Source organism: Oxyura jamaicensis, chromosome 8, assembly GCF_011077185.1.
Source record: "Oxyura jamaicensis isolate SHBP4307 breed ruddy duck chromosome 8, BPBGC_Ojam_1.0, whole genome shotgun sequence".
Lineage (NCBI taxonomy): Eukaryota > Metazoa > Chordata > Aves > Anseriformes > Anatidae > Oxyura > Oxyura jamaicensis.
The window spans coordinates 7,977,794-8,002,366 of NC_048900.1; the positions used below are offsets into that span (position 1 = coordinate 7,977,794).

General features: G+C 35.9%; 2 long non-coding RNA genes across 3 annotated transcripts in view; both read right to left on the reverse strand.

Moving 5' to 3' along the window:
• Positions 1–23,289, reverse strand: part of LOC118170615 — a 92,542-nt gene extending 69,253 nt beyond the window's left edge. The window contains exons 1-3 of one of the 2 annotated variants that reach the window (XR_004752801.1): positions 23,160–23,289; positions 16,144–16,226; positions 6,179–6,277 (exon numbers count right to left, since the gene is read on the reverse strand). This is a non-coding gene — a long non-coding RNA (uncharacterized LOC118170615). Of the gene's footprint in view, positions 1–6,178; positions 6,278–16,143; positions 16,227–23,159 lie in introns of those variants that run through there. The other variant, XR_004752802.1, reaches the window with a different exon arrangement.
• LOC118170619 lies at positions 888–6,136 on the reverse strand. The gene is made up of 2 exons (XR_004752810.1): positions 6,060–6,136; positions 888–1,842 (listed from the first exon to the last, which is right to left on the reverse strand). It is a non-coding gene; the product is annotated as an uncharacterized LOC118170619 (long non-coding RNA).
• Positions 23,290–24,573: the final 1,284 nt, after the last annotated feature.

The window sequence follows — 24,573 nt, forward strand, 5'->3', positions numbered from 1 at the left end:
TCACCACTCAGGACTGAACTGAAGTTTTCTAAAATTCTTCTCTGAATGTAATTTAGAGCCCACTCTTCCACGAGGAGTGACAAGAACAGTACAAGTATAGGATAGTGATTTTTCCAAGTGCAGGACTTGGTATTTAGTAACTGTGGCAGTGATTCTCACCTGTGATATTATTATTGGCTCAGCTTCTCAGAAGCGAAGTTTATTTTGGAGTTTTTTGTAGTGGCATTGCTTTTGACTTTTCTGTATCAGCAAGTTTTCTTAACTGCTCTACTCACCCAGATCACGCATAAACAGCACAGAGCTCAGCACAGATCCCCATTGGTATTCTTCATCTACTGTAAAACACCGGGCACTTATTCCTTCTCTCACTCTTAACCAATTGTTGATTTACAAGATGGCTTTGCCTCCGGTTCTATGACAGCTTATTTTCTTTAAGAAAATTTAGTGCAGAACTTGTAAAAAGCACTTAGTAAATCCAAATTCATTGAGATCATTATTATCCATGTGCTTATTTACTTTGAGTGCTTTTTAAAATAACTCATATTCAATAGTTCTAGCTTCCTTCTACAAAAGTTGTTTTTCTTCTCCGTATGGAAATACTCCATCTTAAATTTCTGTATGTTTTAACTATGTTATGCGGTTTCAGAAAACTCAATGTTCACCATCAGAAAGTGAGGGAACTATTATGCAGATCTTTCCCATTAGCCTAATACGACTTAGCTCTCAATGAATGTCTTAATCAGAGATCTTTATGAAATAGAATCTTTCATGTATTAGAAATAGGCCTTTGGTTCATAAGACAATTATGCTGAGCTTATTTTTACCACAGTCTACAAAGAAGGTAATCCCTCTTATTAATGGTTCAAATATCAAATGCAGTAGACAGGTTTAATGGAATTATTTTTTAATCTTTTCACTGTCACCACAAGTGCCACCTGACATTAATCCCCTGGCACTAGTAATAAGATTAAATGAGAAATTTTACCTTTGGCATTGTACGATAGACCAAAGCACAGGAAAAACCCTCATCATTGTTTTTTTTTTTAAAAAAAAAAAAAAAAAAAAAATGATTTAGTGCATTGTACTGCAATGTACATGCTCTCTATGGGAAAATAGCTAGGAACAGTAAACAAAAAAATCATTTTTTTCTGTCTAGTGATATATTATAGAAAAAATTCTATCAACCATGTAATGTAGGAAAGGATATTTTAAGAGCTGGAAACATCAAGCAAATAGAAAATAGATCTAAATGGATAAAAACAAACAGCATAAACAAACAAACAAACAAAATAATCAAAGGAATGTTGGAAAAGTACCAATCTAGAAAAAAAAAATCCTTTTCTTAAGGTCAGAAAATGTAGGGATAAATTGATAGCTGCAAGAAATCTAGATGAGTCATATCCTCTAAAAAAGGATAGAAAAAGCCTCTTCCATTTTATAAAGAAATTGAGAATAGAAAAAGGAGCAGCTTGCTGCTACAAAAAGAGGATACGCTGGAGATGAAAAATAATCAGTTTGACCTGAAATCAAGTAATATATTTGTCCGTTTTCAATAGAGTAGAGATGTTATGCACAAAAAAAAAAAAAAAAAAAAAAAAAATCAACAATGTATAAATAAAATGAAAACTATTGTAAAATAATTCAACATATTTAATCACATTGTCAATGAGAACATTCTCGAAGTAAGCAGATTGTCCAGACACTGGTACCACATTGGTGGAATACAGCAAATGTAACATTTTAAGAATGGGTAAAGTAACTGATATCCAGGTCCAATTAGGGCCTAAATATCAAGTAAAATAAAAAAATAAAAAAAATAAAAAAAATTAAAGGTAGTCAGATCTGAAAGGATAATGAAATAAACTGAAAATCAGTTTATTATAGATACTGCATTAGTTTGATTGTACAGACTTATTCTCAACTGTCAAGAAAACAAATGCAACAGACCAATTCTACTTGGGCTTTGTAAACTAGAATAAACCATATACTGAAGAAGAGGTCATTAAGGAATTGCCTGGAGGGAACATGACAACAGAACAAATTGGAGGGACATTCCTAATTTAACTATTGAACAATCATATATTAAATATTTTCCAGTGATGAAGGTAACAAAAGACATGCTTGTAAGGATTTGTGTATGGCTCAAACTTGGGACAGATTAATAAAGAGAAGGATCATGATATTTTCACTGGTGATTTGGATGACTGAAGAAATCAGTGTTAGAAATGGAACTAAAGCAATGCAAATTGCAAGGTCATACCCTTGGGGACTAATACGCAAAATACCTACAGTAAGTTAGCAACTTCAGTAGGAAGAACTGTTGAGGAAGAGAAAGGCAAAGACACATTAAACACAAGATGAGAGTCCTAAAATAATGGGGACAAAAAAATAATATTGAACTGTAGTCTGTATCATGTTTCAGCCTTTCAGATAATTAATATGCATAAATAGTTTTAAAACACAGATGAAACCTCATCTAAGCCATGACACAAGGTTTTGAAAACTGTAGTCAAAGTTTATGAACACGGACTGGAACACCGGACAGATAAGAGAAATAAACATCTTATAAGAGAAAGGGCTTTGCTTATTTAAGCTAGCAAAGTAAACACTGAGAAGAAAAAGCTGCTCATCAGGTGGGTAAATGTTAAGGGAAATAGCTCTATAAAACAAGGGAAGATTCTGGTTCAGTGAAGAGAAGCACTTATGAGATTTGGATCCTGAACTCAGACTAAAGAAAAATTTGTCATTTCCACCTAGAGCCAGAATACAGAAGGCATCCATAATTTTCCCCGGACTGTCAAGCATTTACACTTCAGCACCAAATAAGATTTCAGTCTTGTTGCACGTGAACTAGATGATTAGGGAAAAAACTATCGCATGTGGGTACGAGTGCTTGAAAATAGTCTTAAATTAGCCTAGGAATATTACTGAATTTCAGTTTATCACAAGTTATTTCCAAAAGCTAACCCTGGCACTACCCAATATCCAACAATCCACACCCTGGTTAAAATGAGAGGGAAGCCTCCTTGTTTTAAATTTGAACTTTCACTTGTGTGTTGCTATGTTAACAAATTCTTTCAGAAAGAGTGTTTTCTAATTTTGAAACAGGAACAGGTGCTTCAGGGGATGCCATTTTTGTACAGCAGTCGGCAGGCAGCCCAGAGGCTATTGGAGACTTATTTTAATTACTTGGCACCTTAATCCAATTAAAGAGAACCATAAAGGTTAGCTGTCAGAATGAAAATTCAATGTAACTTATCTAAACCATTACCTGTAGCCAGTATACACCTCAGAAACCTTCATAAATATTTAAGAGGTTTTACTTATAATTTTAAGATTACATGAGAATTCCATTAATGATTTTATTAGTTTTCATATTCCAAGAAATTCAGTTCATCATTCACTATTAAGATAAATGAATCCTGTAATATTGTTGTTTTCTATATTGTGAAAATTTAAGTTTCCAACAACATTCCCTATGAGCCTGGAGACAGAGTCCATTTTCCTTCACCCACAGCAGAGGAGAGGCACTTGGTTTTCCCCTGAGAACACTTCAATTTTGATTTTCCACATGGTATCTTGACTGTTATTAATCTAAATTAAAATCCAACTACAAATGTAAAGGTAAAAAAAAGGTTAAAATAAATAATAATAATAATAAATAAAGGTTAAAAGTCTGCTCTTCCTAAATTTGTGTTAAGGATGCAACAGCTTCTTATGTTGCACGAGCTGAGGGCATTTTCTTTCCATGACAATGGTGTCAGTGACAGCAAGGCATAGAACTTATGTTGCCTTCACTGTTTTTTGGTATCCCTATTAATTCTAGGGGAGAAAAAAGTTCCTGTAAAGCTGGGAGTGAAATAGAAAAGGAAATAATTTCCAGCTATTTTTTAAAATTAAAAATGTTTTCTTTACATATGGATTCTGCTTACATCTAAAACAGCTTCATGAATTAATTTAAATCTCAGCATCCACCCTTTCACCAGGTACAACGTAGACCTTCACTATTTATGCTCTGTGTATAGTATCATGGCTGCCCACTGATTCATAAATGATACACTCTGAAATAAATTTTGGGTTAATAAAGGTTTCTAAAAATATGACAATGGAAGTACAAGTGTTGTCTTTGTACATTGCTACTATGTGTGAACACATTAATATATTTTTTAAAAATACTTGAATTTGTTCTTTCATGATCATATTCACACACAAAAAAAGAGACAGCTGGTTGTACTCTCCCTACTGGTCAGAAGGTTATGACTTCAAAGCACATCTAGAGGCATAAAATCATTATTCATCAATTAAAGATGAGTCACTGTACTAGAATATTAATTGTAAATTTGTTACCGACTTTCATTAGATGATTACTTGTCCCAAACACTGGGCAGAAAATTTCTTTCAGTCCCTGCGATTTTCTTCCTCTTTCCTCCAAAGTCACCTCAAAAATCTGTCTTTTAGAATCTAATACTGTCTGCCATAATGGCTATTCACCTATTTTAATGAGTCTCTAAACTACAGCCCTACAGTGCACACACTGCATCACAAGCATCTGATTTCTTTTGTTACATAATGTTGAATTCTAATCTATAGAGGAAGACACATAGGAGTTATCAAATAATTTCTAAAAATACTAAACATTAAGAATACTTCCAAATCAATTTATTACTGAATAAACTATCAAAATATAGATGAACTTCAAATAACAATAATAATAATAATAATTCAAAAGAAATTCATAAGAATCCTCTAGAATGTCTGAAGTTACTATACTAAGCTTGAAAGGAACTGAAGGATTATTGAAAGAAATAACTGATAGAGGAACAAAGTGCCAACTGTTTGAGAAAGAATTAAGACCAGAAACAAAAGGCTTCGCTTAACACCTAAGAAAAGGTCAGTGTTTTTTTAGGGCCCTAATCAGGAAAGCTGCTGAACCTAAGAGAAGCATTTTATCCGGAGAAGACTAAAAAAGAACAATGGTATAAATTTCAGCTCTCTAAACCAAGCTACAAGCATACTCAGGTATATTTAATTACCATTATCATACATTTTTTTTCTGTAACAGCACCACAATTTTAAATCTTTTGTATTGTCTCCAGATAGATACCATCCCACTTTATTTTGAAGGAGATCAGGACAATTTCCTCCACCAGGAGTCAAACAAAAACATGAAAATGCTCCAGGGAAGGAGAAAAATATATAATCTTGTCAAAAGATATTTTATCAAAGTTATTTTCATATAACATGACAGGTGTCAGAAAATAATAAACAAGGTATGTATCTAAATTAGATTACTCCCAACTAAACAAGTCTTGCTGCTGCTTTTGGAATTAAAGGTGATCTGTCCATGTATACGTTAGTACTGTTGTTACCTTGATGCTTGCAGGATCTTGCTCACATTCTGCTACACACCAAAAAAAATTACTAAACACGTGCTACTGGAACATGGCTCTCCTAAATTGATACCCTAATCTTACCAAAGATCCTAATGGGAAAGAAAAAAAAAAAAAAAAAAAGTGTCCTCTGCATGTTTTTTAGATCCCATATTAAGATAACAAATACTGTGTTGATCTCCACCCCATCTATAAATCACCGTTCCCTTTAGAAAGGAATAACTAGGCTTCAGAAGGCTGAAATCACTGTTAATACAAAATAAGCATTGAACAATAAATTGATGTTATTTTAAGCAAGAAGAGTCAAACCAATTGCTTTAGAAATACATACAAAAATACAATCATTTGTTCAATTTTCAGAAACCTTGTTTCAGCTTACCAATGATGACTCAGAATTCCTACATAGATCTTTTATCTGAAATCAAAATCTTCATCAAGACACTTGTCCTAATGGTTCTTATTAGGAAAAAAAAAAAAAAAAAAAAAAAAACACTTTCAGCAACAAGAATGTGCTGACAGAAATACAAAATCTTAAAAATAGGCTATCAGCAAGTATTCAGTTGCTATTTTCAGCTCCCTTAGTTTATTCTGTGCCAGAATAACGTGTGTTCCTGGAGGCCATGGGAGAGAATTATTCATAGAACTTCTCAGTCAAGCACTAGAGAATACCTATTAAGAGAACGGTGCAAATAGGATTCTTTTTGACCTGGTATGAAGCAGCTGGGCTTTTTGGCACACTTCTAGGTCTGGAATTCAACAAGTCCAAAAAAATGCAGTAGAATCAATAAAGGAAAAATAGCAATGTGGATTACATCACCAAAAGCTGGTGTTGAGCAGCTTGTTGGTAAAAAGAAGATGCTCATTTTTGCCCATACAAAGTTGCAGACCTGGCAGAAACACTGGATTTGCAGAGGATACACATGTAAAATGTCTAGAAGTGGATTAGGTAATGAAAACCTATCTGAAATAGAACATAGTTATTAGAATTTAAAAACAAAAACCTTTGGAAGAGGAGAAATACTATTATCGGAATCTTAGAAAACAGGCTTTCTGGCTTTCCTGTGATCTGAAAACCACCTTAGACAGTGAGCCCAACAAAAATACCGATGAAAAAAGGACAAGTCACTTGGGTTTAATTTCACTCCAGCATGAAGGTACGAAGTGCTAAGTATACTAAGTATATACAATTTAAATAATAATTATCATGTCAAAGAGTTAGTTCCAAACATTCAAAGCAACACAACAGCTATATCAAGCACCCCAAGCTATCGACCAAAGTCTTCACATTCTAGAAAATGTACATTCTGGGGAATAAGAACAAATTGTTCCTTTGGCCCTTTTAAAACTTAATTGCCAAAACACAAAACAGGATTAAGATTGTTTTAATTTGTTTCAAAATATGTAAGTCTATCTTTCCCCGTATGTAATAATTAGGTAGAGGATATGAAAACCAGACTGAGTGCAACTAAAGAATGTTGCCAGCTGTACAAGCACTCAGTAGAGAAACAAGGGGAATAGCTGATCAGCCTGTGATAAAAAGAATCCCCAAGTTAAATTAATTGGAAAGCGACATAGTAGAGCAGTCATCAAGAACCTAAGAGGATTATCATTGCGCCATGCATAGGGCATCTGGATAAATAGGAGCTTTCTGAAGGAAGTTCACACAATATCCCTACTGTGTTTCAAAGTCTATATCTGATTTTTCAGAGTGATCCAACTGTTTGTACAAAAAGAGATACACAGTTTGAAACGTTTGGGGGATTTTTTTCATCTTAATCACATCTGATACTACAAAATAGTTACTCATAGCAACTGCATAATACTCGCTATCTTTGGTATTTTATTTTCACTATAAAGGAGTTTTTAGCAGTGGTTCAACCTTAGATCTTTGCGTGCAAATATGTTTTCTTGTATCCTCTGCTCATAGTATCACACGGTGTATGGAATGTGTTAAAAACACATTGTTTCAAAAATGAGAATATAAAACAAGGTTTATATAGGTTTTGTTTCTCTTTTAACATTAATCAAGTCATAATACTTATCACATATTTAAACCATTAACTGATTCTGAAAAGAAATGACAAGACTTCCTGTTGTTGGGCACTAACCATGCACATTTCCAGGCAAGAACATTATGTCAGTATGACTTTTAGGGAAGTATGTAAATTCTTTTAATTATTACACCCTCAAGATTCAAACCAGAACTGCTTTGCAGAAGATTTAAAGTTAGATGGGAAATGAAAATACAGTTTTGCTCCAGCAGCATAGTCCTAAGTAAACGCATAAATAAACTGACAAATATATAGCTACACAACTTGTACTAAATCAGGTGCCCAGCAAGCACACACAAATATGCATCTGAATTTGTTGAGAATCCTTTAGAGCAAAAGGATATAACTGATGCCCTAGCTCACATCAACATCTTTGGTTTAGAAAAGTCATTTCTACACTATGATTGCAGGTGCTTTCATATTTTATCTGTTGCAAGTCCTCCCAAAGCCAGAATTATGTCAAGAGTCAAAGAGAACTAATATGAAAATGCTAATAATCAAAAATTTAAAGAACATGATTTCATCTGTCGTTTTGTGACAAGAGTCTAATTTAGGTGATTTTTTTAATCAGGAAACCAATAGTAACTTGATGCACGAGTGCTGTTTCATTGCCAATAAACAGAATATACCGAACTTGGAGGTGACTTGATGTAAGATTGCCCTCGTGATGCAGAAAACCTAAACATAGCTTTACTGAGATGTTTACTTTCTTCCTCCAGCATAGCTAACAAATTTTATGTTCTCTATCACTGCATTAACTATTTGAACAGAATCCTTTAATCTAAGCATTTTTTTCTACATTTCTTACCTCATACCTTAGGTAAGCTGTATGATATATTTACTGCCTAATTTTTGCAAAATATCCTTACAAAACATGCCAGTTACATTCCTCCCACACCCGATCTATTGTCTCTGTTGATCAATCAACCACATTGTGACATGTGCAAAATACTTGAGAAAACACCAAAACCAAGGAAAATACTTTTGTTTATCTCAATAGTCGATATATTTTCTTTTTTTTTTTTGTTTGCTGAGGATGTAAAACCCAAAACAGCAGCATAAAGTTACCGCATGCTTAGATCTCTACCTTCCTGACATCCTTCTACCTTTCTTGGTAGTTTTCATAATTCAAGATATTTCTTTTTCTTGTCACTATTTCTATATGACAGTTTTCCTCCAGTACTCTCCGCGTCATATGTGGAACCAGCCAAACCCACTTAAAACAGCCACCAGCGCTGAAATGTTCCAATTTAAATGAACCCTTTGTTTGAAGCCCTTCATTCAACATTTCAGTCCCCTTGGGAATTTGTCATGCCATTTTGGATTAGTTTCTTCCAATGATTACATGACAGTTGATAGGTTGTAGCTGGGTTTATCACAACACTTCCCTGATAAATGTCACAACTCAGATTCTATACAACTCTTGTACAGTAGCAAAGTAACAAATTCCCAGAGTAACTGTGACAATCTTGCTTGATTCCATGCTTGTTTTAAAGGTTAGTTTTTTTCTTTTATTTTTTGGATAATAGGTATGCTTCTGAAAATATACACTGTATTCTAATTAACCATATAACTCATTTTCCGTTACATAAAAATGTATTTTTCATTCAGTAAATACACATGTACATAAAGAAGCTTACATGAATGTTTTCCAGTGATGGATTCACCATATACTTTATATTTTCTTTTTTGGTTCACCACAATAGTAGCTTTTAATAGAAAACTCTTCTCACAAAACTCATTTTAAAGTCCTTATTCTGGCTTCCTTATAATCATCTTTGATATTAGCTATGATGTAGAGATCAGGATATTGAGCATCTGGTTTTCTTCTTCAGGTTGCAGGGGTATTTGGGGGATATCACTTGTTAACACTTTGAGCAGCAGCTACTTCTAGGTTTCCTGGGAGTGTCTGAAATGTCCAACCCCATTGTGCAGAGTGATTTCCTTACTATTGGGCACCGTGGGGGCAGATAACAGCAGGCATGGCAGCAGCCTCGCACTAAGACATCTGAGCAAGGTGAGCAGGGCAGCACCACCGCACTGCCTGCGGTAGCCTGCCCCCCACCCTGCTGCCACCAGCTGCACAGCCTTGGCCCTGGCCCTGGGCTTCCAGATCCCCCCTGAAGGAAATGTGCTCAAGGAGCCCTGACACAAAGGGAGAAATACAATTCCTGGCAATGCACTTGTGTTCTCGTTCTTGCTGATCTGTTGCCAATCTGCTTTTTGGTTTGTGGACATATCAAGGAGAACTAGGGCTTACTGTGTTCTTCTCTGTGGCCCCAACATCCTTGGGCTGGAATACAAGCTGTCAGCAGTATTTGTCAGCTGACAGGAAAAAAAAATACACGTTGCTTGAGCTAAGAAGTAAAACTGATACTTCAACTCCATTGTAGGTAATCATAGATCATGCTGTTCAAGGGAAGGACCTGTCATGCTTCATTTTGGTTATCCATCATCTTTGAATATAGCATTGTGAAACAAGATGAGCCATAGTAACATCACAGCTATTTAGGGGCAATATCCAGGCAAAAAAAAAAAAAAAAAAAAAAAAAAAAGAGTTCATATTTATATCTGTCTTTCACATATTACTAACAGAACTACCTGGATTTGCATGTGCATAATACCAAAACAGGGATAGCTTATGATAATCATATGAGACCTCACAGTTTCTCTTCAGTTTTCATTACTTTTATCCATTTGGATTTTGACCCAGAGACGGTAACTTCTCCAGGTTAATCATATTTCACAAGTTGAACTTAAACTGTACAAAAATCAGAAATATTTTTTTTTCCTACAAGTCTTAAATTATTTTAATTATCTGTTTGCTGTCCCAGTTAAATGCTGCTATTGGTCCCCAGGTCTGAAAATATGCAGAGTTATTGCTAATGGCACGTCTATGCTTTATGCATGGGACTCTTTAAAGTTACAACTGCTGTTTGAATCATGAAACTGAAGTGTTATGTGGTTAAGAAAAAACATCCATTAGTCAAACATGACAATATCAGAAGGTAATATGAATCCTGCCACTGGCCTCCTGTGTGTCTTTTCAACAGTTTATTGTTGAATAGATATTGTGGAAGATACAGAATGTCCTTAAATTTGAAGCAACATTCTTGAATATGCCATTAATTCAAGCATGTAATTTCTACTGGTTTAACCTTTAGCTCTACAATCAATAACCCCATGCTTCAGTACAAACTTTTTTAAATACTAAATGCAATTGCAAATCTCCAGTCTGTGTTTTCACCCATTCTTGCATGAAACTGAAAAGAAAGCACATTTATAGTCATCACGTTTTGTGAGGCTGTGCCAGCCTCTCTGGGGATCTCATGCTAGGAGACCACGTACTGGAGTGAGGGTGGAGCAACCCAGGTCTTGTGGCTGCAGAACTGCAGGCCTCTCATATGCAGTACTAAATACAAGACTACCCCAAGTGCTGAAGCCAAATTTATGAAATACTCTCCAATTTTGAAAATTCTCAGTGCCTGGGTGTTAGAGAAATTGTGAGGGCTAAAATTATTTTTATAGATCAGTATAAATGCAAGCGTGCTTCTCTTAGAAGAAAAATTTAGGCAGTGACAACATTGTCTTGAATATCTACATATCAGTCATCTCATGTAAAAATTGCTCTGCTTTTGGTAGACAGATAGATGAAAGATTTACAGTGTTATTACATTTCCATTTGTGCGTTGGTTAAGTAATTACCATTCTGTATTTCAGCATACACAATGTTTACATGAGCTCATTGCTTTCTGAGACATTCTCCTCTGGGGCTGGATATTTCCATGCCTGGTCTCAACCTAAAGGTTAATTTGTTTGGAAAGCTGCTGTGAAATACTGTCTATTCATTTCCTCAGAAAAAGGACTTTTTATCCTTTCTATCCCAAAGCCCGTCAAAACAAAAGTATACAAACAATTTGAACATCATCTCTGCATGCTCAGAAGCATCTGCTAAGATTTCAGCAGTTTTTAATGAATCCCCCACTGCCTAGGACATTACAATGATTAGTACAGCAGCCTGCCTTGGCAAACCCAGGGTACTGATGGGACAAAACGCAGGTGCCAAAAAAGCCCAACACAATATGCTTTACCAAAAGAAAAAATAGAAGTCAATTTTTCAAAAAAAAAATGTAGTTTTAAGACCAAATGCTGCAAACACACTCATTGGTGAGGTTTGGATAAAATTCTCAGCTGGCACCTTCAATTTTATCTGGCTGAGAATCTGGCCCATCATGCTGACTGCTGGGAGCAGTCACATTGATTTCTATTATTTCACAGAAATCAATCGGACTACTCCCAGCAGCAAGTGCTGCTCTTAGCTGTAAGCACTTACTTGCTCAGTCCTTAGGAATCTGTTTCTATATTATCTTTGTGCCATTGTTCTCACCTATAATATCTTCGGCCTTGAAAGGTATGTCTCTAGGTAAACAAGAAAATAAGAAACAAAACTCACAGTCATTCTGTACCATCCACCTGAATGGGTTGCCATTAGCCAGAAAGACTATTAATCTCAATGTGATATCAACTCCAAACCCACACAAAATCACTGAACTGATATCAAATGAGCAATCATGGCCAATGTTAGCCCAGGGTATGGCTCTACATTAGAAAAAGGAGTAGTGTTTTAAAAACTCGTCCACCTGTGCTGACCACAGTCTGGAATAAGTTATAATGCATGTTTATTCATGAAGAAATTAAGCCAGTGTTTTCAGAACCTGAGAAATATCTGCCCTGTTAGGGCATGTTGAAATAAAAATGGAGCCTGCAGAAGCAACAGAATTTAACCCTAACACAAAGGCTTTGTCAGCAAAATAGTTAGACTGTCTTATTGCCTGGTGTTATTAAAGCCCATCACTGCTATTTTTACGTACAATAGCAATGTTAAAGTTAACACACTAATTTTGACTATATGCACATCCTTTAATCATAGGATACTCGGGTTGGAAAGAATCTCAGAAGGTTGCATTCACCCTTATGCACAAAGCAGGGTCAGACCATGTTGCTTAGGGCTTTATCCAGTTGGGTTTGGAACATCTCCAAAGGCAGGCAGACACTGTGCAGCCTTTCTCAGCAACCTGCTCAACTGTCCTCATGCAGAAAGTTTTTCATTATATCCAGCCTCAACTTCTCCTGTCAGGCCTACTGTGTCTGAGCCTCCTACCACTACTCAGCTAGTTCAGGTAACGCTGCAGTAAACAAATGACTCCCGGCTCTAGCAAACAAAACAGACTGCAGGTCAATGATTATTTCCCATTATATCTTTGCCAAAGTATCAGTTACTCTTTTGGAATTATGATGGAGTGAGAGAGGAAGAGTGGCATTGAGATTAGCTGACTGGGCTGCATCTTATCCCATGTGCCCTGATTTCCCAGCTTTTGTCACTATCCTAGTAGAACTGCAAGGCACTTAATCTTTTATCCCAACCTTTAACTTCTTTGTTGCTGACTGTTCAGTTTTGAGCTCTTCCTCTCACTCACGAGATGATAAATTGTTTTGCATAACAAAATTACTCATAGCTTACTAAAGCATAAACCTATAATAAGCATCTGGGAGCTCTAGAATGAAATAGTGTACACCAACTTACAGCTGAAGAATGGGAAAATGCATTCCTGCAAGTCCTTGCTTAAATAGGAACGAATATTTCAGTTTGGATAATTTGGCTTTCCCTGCTACAAATAAATCAATGCATAAACAGAAGGTTTAACAGGTGAATCAAAACAAGTGTCCTTCTGACTCAGAAATCACTGTGATAAACTTGTCCAGTGTGGGTCATTTCTTGTAATTCTTACAACCACGTTCTGTCAAAATAGATTGAGAGCTCTGGTTTACAATGGGAAGAGATAAATGAGAAAACTGTGCAGATGAAATGTAGTAGCATAGAGCACAGGCAGAGATGACATAAGCATGGAAAGAAATATTCAAAGAAACTTCCAGAGTTATGCAGCTAAACAACCTCCAAAAAATACAAGCAAAATGTTTTACTGTGCAACTTGTCATGGTTTTTCTATTTACTAGTCAAAATAACCTTACTGCTATTCCTAGCCCACAGGCAAAAGTAAATCAGCAACCCATGTTGCTGAACTCTCAACCCGTGATTTGTTCTTTCCTTTACTTCTTCCCCTCCTCATCTGAGGAAGGGGAGTGAGAGAGCGGTTGTGGTGTTCAACTGCCTAGCACAGTAAAACCACCACACTCACACACTACAGGAGGTTTAGCATCATTCCTATCATTCCAAGTTAAAGCAACCATTCCATGCCCTCTTGGGATTTCTCATACAACACTAGCTAGTTAATCAAGCTTGTTTATAGTTTGTTTTTCCTACAATTAATGTTTTTAAACAGCAGAAAACAGAACATGGAATAACCAAAGGGAACCAAGTGGCATTATCTAAATTCAAAGCAAAGTTGGACAAAAAAATATTACCACCTACAGCATTGTTTCTAGTTAAATCTAGTCTTCAGAGATCATGTAAAAACACTGTCAGGAAATCAGGATAGAGTAACTACAAATGGAGATCACACAGCCACGAATCTAAGTAGCTCTGCAGAACAAAGGTTCAAAAAAACAAACAAAAAAAACCCTCTAGTTAGTTCCAATCTGTGCCTTATTTTTCAAAATGGAGAAATACTGCTGCATCCTGAACATTACATACTGACCAGATGGCCACTGGATAGATGTCTATATTAGAGGAACCACACTGCATCCTTTCATACGACAAAAAAAAATGTGTTTGGATTCCCAATCAATTTTAATTCATTTTTACCAGACAATACATCAGCATCTAATGATTACTCAATTAACCTCTGAGCACCATAGTAACCAGCGAATCTCTAAGAAATGTAGTGACATAAATGGATTCTGAACCGACCAAATAACATGGATCAAACTGCATTAAAATAAAATGAAAGCAATAACAGCAAACTCCCAAAGCTGTGCATCTTCTCAGATTCTTTTAACAATAATTAGCAATGAAATTGGAAGCATGAAGAGTGCAATTTTGTGCTAGTGTCTACCTACTAGCAAGGAAAGCAATGTTTGGAACAGACTTAACTTACTCTAATGTATAAAACGCAGGTAATGAAGATTTGAGTTACGCTGAGGTATGTAATTTATGAAGTTAAGAGACATAAAAAAAATATGTTGGCAAGAAGTCTGCTGAAGAGATTGAGTATAGTTGTAGAAAGCAGCAGACCACAAAAGAAGTTAACTTCAGGAAACAGCTGACATATAGAAGTGACCAATACTCAGCATCTGTAAAAATTAGACCTACAGTAAAGATAATTTGAGAGCTGAGGACTCTCAGCTAAGAACATATGGTTCTGTGAGCTGGATGTCAATACAGAAAGAGGTGATAACAAAAGCTTTAACTTCTTCATCTCAGCAAAATGTGCCAAGCAGAAGTGGGAAAAAAAAAAAAAAAAAGATATCTGGTGTCATTGAACACATCATAAAGAAAATATATTTTAAGTCAATATCCTGGGAAAGTTCCTTCTAGTTAAATGTTATAGCACTGTTATGAAACACCAGAAGTAAGCACACACTAACATCAGTGGTTCATAGTGGAAACAGACTTTTTTTATACTGCTTTAAAATTTTTCATCCTTTATTTGTCTACAATATCAACAGAACAAATTTTGAAAAAACTTTGGCTTAACTTTTATATGGTAAGTCCCATGCCAAGAATACACACCATCATTTTATACTTCTGTTTGCCATCACATATTTAGCATTATTTTTTAACATTCTATAAGAAAGTACAAAACCAGGAATGATTTTATTTTGTATAAAATCATGAAATACTTCTGATTATCCAGACTTTCATGCACAGTTCCATTTGTATAACAACCTTTTGATTGCTATTAAACTAAGAAGCAGTTGCTTAACCAAGGTTACTTTTTCTAATGCTCCCCCCACCTTTACTCTTCAAGGATCACTCTACTGATATGACAGACATGGCAAAGGGATGCTAAATATCAAATGATACATTTCACACTAGTGTTGAATATAAAGCAGAAAAAGTCATGGCCAGTACATTTACAAATTGAAGTACAAAACGCATTCTTCTGTAATTCCTGGATTATATGAGGCAGTAGAAAGTTTATACACCTGCCTTAATAGTAAAACTAAAATCAATATGACTAGAATAATAAAAAACTGTCATGGAAAATTCTTTGTGTGTTCTAAACTAATTTCCTGCACGTGTTAAAGTATTTACTATTTCCATGGAGAAAAGAGAGGAATGGAGGGGACAGGGACAAGGGGACAGAAAAGTCCTCAAAGGGTGACAATAATTCCCAGGACATTATTAAAAATGGAAAAAAGATACAGGTATATTTAAAAGTTTGCTCACCTATTTACTTCTAGCACCATTTGGACTTAGAAGCTTAGATGATTAAATATTTTTTTCTGATCAAAAAAAACAAATGACCACAATTCAGATTTAAATTAATATATATCTATATATATTTGAGCACCCTTTTCTTCCTTATTCCCCTGCAAAATTTAGAGTGTGACTGTTTTCCTGCACATCTCTATATCAGCTACATAACACCATTTCACTATGTTCTTCAAATGCGTTTCATAAAAAGACAACACATTAAAATGTTCTTCCCTCACAGCTCTGTCAGTTTTTGCACTGACATACTTCAGAGCAATATTATCGAATAGGTCAGGAAGATTAATAAGTTCACACAGTTACATACCTTTTGAAGCCTTCCAGACAGAGCATGCATCTCCACATTTCGTACCTTCTGTTTTGGCAGTTATCAGATACTCAACTAACACCCTTGAGGGGAAAAAAAATATAAAAATTCTTTTCAAAAACTAAATATTTAATCATGACCTTAAAGGTTCTTTTTTATTTTTATTTTTCCTCTTTTCAGGCTTCAAAAAAAGGTTCTGTCTGTTACAGATAAGCATCCAATAAAGACAAACATCTTTTCCAGTATTCACAAACATCAGTAACAGATATAAAATCTATTTAGGCTCCTCTAGTATCTCTGCAGAATTTCCATCTAGAGCTCAGAAACAAGATGTATTAAATATTCTTTTTTTTTTTTCCCAGTCCCTGGCAATCACTCCGCAATCATTTGTTGACTGTACCATACTGTGTGACTGATCTGTACCATGCAAAGTGAGAAAGTTATAAAACTGCACTCGTGCTTGGAAAGAATGAATATATTAGTAATTTCTAACTCTATGGGTGGCCCAGCTAGTCCTTCCTTCTCTCCCCTTTCAACTCAGTACTCTCCCATTAGAAGATTATAGAGTGAAGCAAGAGACGGATTCAACATACTTATCCTACAGTCACACTATTTCCTCCTGTATCAACAGTTTGGAACTCATAAGCAAAGATCCCAAAATGCACAAGAAATTCACACCTGAATAGGTGTAGACCCAGAAAGAGGTAGTGAGATGTACTGGAACAGACTGAAAGTCCCCCAGTTTACTGCAATCTGTGTATACCTAGGTATAGTCTTTGCATTAGTATCATTCTCCAAGCATTTAGTCATACCAGCCTGGCACTATGTCAACGGGATGTGGAGTTGCTAGTCCAGAGACCTGAAGATGCCTCTTTTCTCCACTACATTTTGAACTTTGTAATTTGTAAGAAATCATGAAGACAAAAATACTTTTAAAATTTCACTTGATTATAGGAAATTGCAGTAAAACCTTACAGGAATGAGAATTGAATTGAATTCAAGAAGACTTTTACCCTTACTATTTGCCACATACTAAGTCTTAGCTACTACTCCATAGTACTTCCACCTGAAGACAGCTTGCTTGGACCTTGCAAGCTTCTCCTGAGACCATACGTTATTTACAGTAGGGCAATTTACAGTTTTTTCTGCTTACATGCTTAAATTATAATAGGTCTGGCGTACAATGATTTAAATCTTAGGTTAAAAAGTGATAAAAACAATCTTATCCCTACTATTTGCAAAAACATGAGACTATTATAGTATATTTCCCATTCATACTACTTCAGAGACTGTTTTGAAGAGGTCACTGTGAAGAATTATGATGCCATTGTGTAACCTTACGCCCTACAAATGCACATTTGAGACTAACTTTGAATTTCATGCTGACTTGATAAATAATTATTTCTGGATCAGAATACCCACCATAATGAGCCCATAGGAAAGGGAGCCTAGACTAGAGTTCAATCTCCCCAGCCTAGACAGCCAAGCACCAAAAAGACACTATGCATAATTAAAAAACCTCCCTGAAGCCTGCTCTAAATTACAGTTGGAAGCCAGAGAAACTGCTGTGTCAGGTAGAGCTTAACACTGGCTCAACTCCAGTTTGCTTTATCCAGTTCCATAGCATTACACAAGGAGAGAAAGGTGTTAAGCTGGAAACACAAGGATCTGCTCACTCACACCTGATTGTAGTCCTGCTTTGTGATATCCATGGTTTTAGGACAGCGAGCAAGACACCAAACCTTCAGCTTTGTAATGCATCCAGGAAACATTTGAACACTTAAAAATGTATGCTGCAAATCACACCTGATGCAGTCCTCTTGCATCACTTGCATCAGGCAGACATCAACTGGAAAACCACCTTCCACCAACACACATAAGCTGAGCAACGACTGCTGGAACAAGGCTGGATTAATGAGGTGAAAAACGCAGTTGCTCGTAGCCCCTCAGAGTTCAGCCTACAAATATAAAAAAGCTGCCTTTTTCTAGGGCACAAGTTGAAGAAAACATCTCACCCAAGTTTAATTAATAATCCATGCACCTTCTTTTATGCCACCAAAAGAGTATAGAAAATTAATTTACTTCTTTATTCAGTGTTGAAAGCAGTTATTGAAAACTATATTTAATTTTTACCCAGGTCACCCTACTGCATTAATTTCCACAGTGTTGTCTTAAAGCGTTTGACACAGCAGTTCCTTGTATGACCCAAAGGAATGTAATAAAACCTGACTTCACTGAAAATAGGGGAAGGCAAAAATCTTCATTCTTCTGTAATATTCCCTAAAGACAAAGCCAGAAAAACTTTCTTGATTAGGTCTTCATTAACAAGAAGGACATAACTCAAAACAGATGTTTTTGTAAGATGCTGAAAAACTGTTCAGTTTTAGTTCAATAAAGCAATTGAAAGTGGTACACTTCTGGGTTGCATCATCATCATTTTAACAGTGCAACGTCTTGAAGAATACCACAAATTTATGGTGTGTTTATATATATATAAACAATAAAAGTACTTTTAGTAGGAACTGTAGCTGACATTAGAATTTAATTAATAGCACTGCAACTTAACACACTTTTTGTCTTGAAAGCATGATTAACTGCACAAATATATTTAGTTTATATGCATGTAGACTGAAACATTTTTTTCTTGTTTTCCTCAAGATGTCTTCAATTTTTAGTATGGCTCACTGTACAGCATGCCTTGTGAGCAGCTGATGCACTCAGATGAAAGCAATTCTGCTAAAACACACTGTCACTGATTTCTCAGAGGCAGTGCCGAGTTCAGCTATGTGGGCTACAACTGCAGCAAACCAAGGGAAAAATAATATCATCCTGAATCAACTTGAAAGACTGTTTGAGTCAGTCCTATAAAACCCTGATTAGCTAAGAGAATTTGAAATACTCATTTTTTCAGTTCTACAATTAAAAAATAAATACATTTAAAATAACAAAAGATACATATTTTTTAATTCACTTCACTGCTCTATACATGTCTGCAAGACTGCTGTCCAATTAAGCTGAGGGTCGCGTATTTATCTTGGCCACCAACATACATAAAAATGACTTTCTTGTGGATCTTCACACCCCTGGCTAGTTTCAGCTCCAGGTGAGCTTTGACCTTTGCATCTCTGATCTCTGCACACTTAGGCAGTGTCACCATATTCCTCCCAAATATGGTGAGGATATGGTGAAGCCACTGCTTCCTTCTTCTGTGTACTGCCTTTTTATTTGAGCTGAGTCAGAAATGCCCTGTTCTTAATGCTGGCTCTCTGCCACCATGGCTTGATCATCTGCACATTACAAGGGACCCTTCTTGTGCTCTGAGGCAGCTGTCCTTGAAAGTTGCCCACACCCCCAAGCCCTCCAGACCTGTTCACCACAGGATCCTACCCAAGATCCCTAATTAAGCCAGAAATGTACTCCCCAGAGTCACAATCCTAATAAGAATTATCATGTTATCTAATAATAGAAATAAGACTATTTGTCTTGCATTCCCATTGCCTGACTAGCATCCTGCCACAAGCAGCTTTCTGAAATGTGCATTTGTTGTGAAGAGACCTGGCTAACATGAGCTGTTAGATAACGGAAGGAAAGAAATATGGAAGAGAAAACATTCCTTCTTCATCTACTTATTACACTCTAAGCAACTCAGACATAATTGAATCTAAAAGTATGTCTTATATACATAGTACTTCCATAGTACTAAAGGTTCTTACGTTCATAGTACTTCCTACCAATACTGAGCCTTACAAACAATAACAAATGCCTGGAGAAAAAAAAAAAGTCTTCAAAAAAAAAGTTCAAGTGCTGGGCTCTACAGAAGAGTTAAATTTTCTGATAATTATGTTAAAGAAGTGTGCCTATCTGAGTAAACATCAGTTCTGCTTTGCAATACTAATTAGATTTCTGGTTGAAGATCAGATTTCTTAGGTATGTTGATAGTTTCTAACATCGTAGTACATAGTTTTAATACAAAGCCTTTATATTGTTAGACCTATCATATGAATATTTTTTTAATGAATTACTAGTGCAGAAAAAGGGATTTTTGAAATGCATTTAATGATCCATAGAAAAAGTGTGTGATATCCACTTCACAGTAGAAGGGGGTCTAGTTTTAAGGCAAGACTCCATAAAATATGCATTGACATGTGCATAGTACAGAGATCAGACTGCATTACAGACGCCATGTAAGATGAACAATATCTTAACATTTTATTCCTAAGCTAAAAAAGTCACCCTGGGAATCGAGAAGTCTATAAGACAAACAAAAGCTTCTTCTACAGTTACTCAGTAATAAGACAGCTGTTGCAATTAAACAATTAAATGCCTCAATAATTTATAAAAAAACAATGCAGGCTATATTTAATTGTTTCCCCCCCTACAAACAGAACCATTGGACCATGTTACATCAATATAAAAAAAACTGTAATATAAGAAAACTTACTATTTATTCATATCAGTCCTTCCAAAGAAGGATGAAGATTTGTACTCTTCTTTTACTGGCTTACGAATAAAACTAGAAGCAAGTCATTCAAAACCAAAATGTGTTTTTTAATTGATATAGAAATGAAAACCTGAACTGAAGAGGGTAGAAGAGTTGTAAGGAAAAAGAGGGAACCTGCAGAGCTCAGACAGTCCAGCATGCCAGGTTCCCAGCTAGTTAGTTTGCTCTCAAAAACCAACTTCACTCCTTGCTGCTGCTTCTTAGAGCTAAACTGCCCAGGCTTGAGTAATGAAGTAGGGGAACTGTTGTGCCACTTTCCCCCCCATCTCAGGTGTGAACCTGATTGCTGTCCTCCAGGTGTTGTGAATAGCAGCACTGGAGGCCACTGCACCTGCACCACCACACTCAGGTGGCCCAAATATTTAAAACAGATAATATATTCAAAAGAAAAAGGATAAATAGATATAGCAGAAAAATTAGATTAACTGGGGAAAAGGTTGGTACTTCTTGATTATTTTTTTCCTCCTGAAACAACTCCTACATTGATGGCTATCAAGTTGTGGCCCACAGAATAACATGCAATAAAAATTTCTGAGATTACAGTAAGCAGCAGACACTAACATCTTCACAATAGACTGGTGGTTCCTTAAGTGTGATTCATTGCCTGAAATGTTTGTAAATATTGTCCCAATAGTGTCATGATAGATGGGAAAAGAAATTAATTGCAGCAATTTCCATTTAAACTTGGCTGTTATGAAAACACAACTTTTTAGTATTAAAACATGTATCTGCGTTTTTTTTAGTTCTCCTTAAAGGGCATTAATCATTTTCAGCTTCCAAAAGACAAAGAAAGGAAAAAGTGAACTTCCTCCCTTTACAGTCAGGCAGACAGCCCTTCTGGAATATTATTACACGAACAAGACAAAAGGTAGTCATCTAGATTGCAGATTCACCACCTTCATGCTATCTACAGTATATGGCCCTAGGGATGCTTTTATGCTGTGGCAGAGATGAGATAGCTTACTTACACTTATCTGAAAGCACAGGGATTTGCATTAACAAAATCAAGTGAACAGTAGAAAGCTAATTCAAAATTATCATGCCTCAAAGAAATAACAGTTTTCCCCCTCAGCTATTAAGTTCCATTATCTTACTTCACATCAGTTGTTTTAGGTTAAGTTTATCAATCACCTCTCTGACAACTTTTTTTTTTTTTTTTGGCATGCATACAACAACCCTAAGAAGCATACACTGAAAACTCATCTTCTGGGAGGAACTTTTTCCATTAAAAAAAAAAAAAATCCTACAATTCTTTCAATGAAACCATCACAACACTGAATTATTTTGCTTGAGAAATTGAAGGAACATCACAGGATTCCCTGAAAGTCTGTCACATAAAGAAGCTCTTCATCACATGAATGCAGTAAACATTTTTACTGACCTTAAAGGAAAGTTAGAGCTACATTTGAAATGCTAACTCTAGGGTGCCAACATAGGAAGAGAGGGATTTTTTGCTTACTGACACCATACTTAGATGGTGATGAGAAATCTAAAAGTGCCAATGAATTATAAAAGGTAATTATAATTTATAAAGTCATGAATTTTTCTGTCTGCAGTAGCATAGCATGTGCTTGTAAAGAAATATGCTAGAATGTCCTGGCATACTTCTCTTCTCACATCTTTGATTTCTCAGTAAGTTTTCCATATTTCTTTCTTGGGAAGACTCTCTCAAAAGAGCCATCCAAATCAGCATATGAAATAACTAGCCTTTAAGGGAGTTAGGCATCCATCAATCCTACTACATTCAACATTAAAAATATTAAGCATTTTACAGACCGCTTTCTCATCTTTTGAACTCAATAAATTTCTTTTTCAGATCCTTTTAGAGGCATCTGTGAGACTATCTAAACCTAGGACACCTTAGACAATGTTGCTTAAGGAATAAAATAACAGCAACCTTATTTTCAGTCCGTTCACTAATTCAGATCATATTACATCAACAGAAAGACTCACTTAATATAACTTATGTGGCTAATATTGTTTAATACAAAATATTTCCCTTAAATGGCTTGAAACTTGGGCTAGCTCAGCACAGATCGAGGAGTAGCTTTCCTATGAAACATTAGCAAATCTTTCTATTACTTAGACTCTATTGCTAAGGATGATGTATGGAGACTAATCTTTTAGTTCTATCAAATATATGATTTCACATTTCTCCCCCCCAAAAAATAATAAATTCAGATATCTGAAATAAATCTCTCTCCCATGCTACACGTGGCTTCCTGCAGCCCATCTGCTATCTTGCAGGTGTCTAAGTGAGACACAGATACTCGAGGCTGGTAGCAAAGTCTGTCTTCACAAAATCCATAGTGCAATTGAAGGTCCAGGTTATACCCATCTTCTCCTAAGAATACACCTCTACTGCTTTTGAGCTAACCTGTACCTTCTACAACACCTCCTTGTCTCACCCTTAAACAAATAAGCTGTTTTTAAAAAACAATAACATTATGTGAGCTCTAACTATTGCCTGGGTCTTCAGACAAAAGCACGGTCAAAGGTCAGAGCTAAGGCTGACCCAAGCAATGAACAGCAGAGAGCAAGACAAGGAAGAGACAGGCTTACAGCACAGCCTGCTAAAGATGGGGGGCTGCACACCTGAGTTTAAATGGAGCCTCTGCCATGGGCAGCAGGTGGGGTGGGATCCCACATGGGGCTGATCAGGGTAATCAAGGCCGTTAGTGTCCTCAGGGCTGCCTGCAGTAGAGAAGAATATGGTGCCAGAGAAAGGGGCTGCATTTATCCTTTTGCTGAAATTATCTACTTGGGAGGTTCAAAAAAACAGTGAATTAGTCTATGATGGAGAGAGCCACTGAATGACAGTTATCTGTTCTCCATCAAGAGAGGTGAAAGCTGTTAATTTGTCTTATTTTAATCAGGATCAAGTAGATATGACAAACTGTTTCAAATCATTGCTACTCAGGGGGTTGATGAGTCTCCCAGATACATCTGTTCTTTAGTTCATTAGTAAGCTTCCAAAAAAGTAAAATAGATCCTCTTTCATTTGCTTAAAAGTTTCTCTAAAATCCTTGTGGGCTCCTTCCAACTCAGGATATTCTATGATTCTATCAATATATATCTATATCTATATATATACTGTCCTCTTTGTTCCTCACCTTGATGCTGTTTTCCCAAACACAATAACTCATTTTGTCCAAGGGTAATTTTCAGTATGAACAGTTACCCTGAAAAAAATATATATTAATAATAATACATTTTCTGGTCCCGCTTAGATCTGTACCTGCAGTATATAAATATACAGATGTGTAAACAGTGTGAAAAATGCCTTCATGATGGCAAATAACAAAATTCAAGTTCCTTTCCAATCAGTGCAGATGTAGGTCTTGCAATGTGTTGATCTTCCAGTGGAATAAGCCTAAACTGCCTCCTAGACATAACCTGCTGCTTTTATTAAAGATTCTTTTCTTCCTTATTACCGCTTCCCTTGATCTTCATTTGTCATGCCTGTTCTGAAGGCTCGGCTTAACTTGACTCAATTCACAATGATTTTCACTTTCATCACTTTACCTCTTTTATTTTCTGGTATAATTCAAGTTATGCCCAACTTCAATTCATGAAGATTTTTGCTTTTCTCTTCGCAGTACCTGGCTCCTGGAGTACAGGCTGAAATGAGAGGCAGGATGCTTTGTGCCTCAATTCCTGTTTGTGAACCTGAGAAGTGCTGCTGAGTATAAACCACACAGAACCAAGGAAACAAACCACATCAACAAGAGTATTTTCTGCTAGAGATTGAAGTGCACTTGCTGTATTTGTGCTCCGAATTAGAATGCAGGGGACACACACATGGCCTTTCTTTGGTTATTAGGCTACCAGTCCCAAAATATGATTTCTCTTATTAATACTACCTATAAAGTCTTAATTTTTCTGGCACAATGTGCTTATTCTGAATTTCCAGAAGAAATTGCTATAGA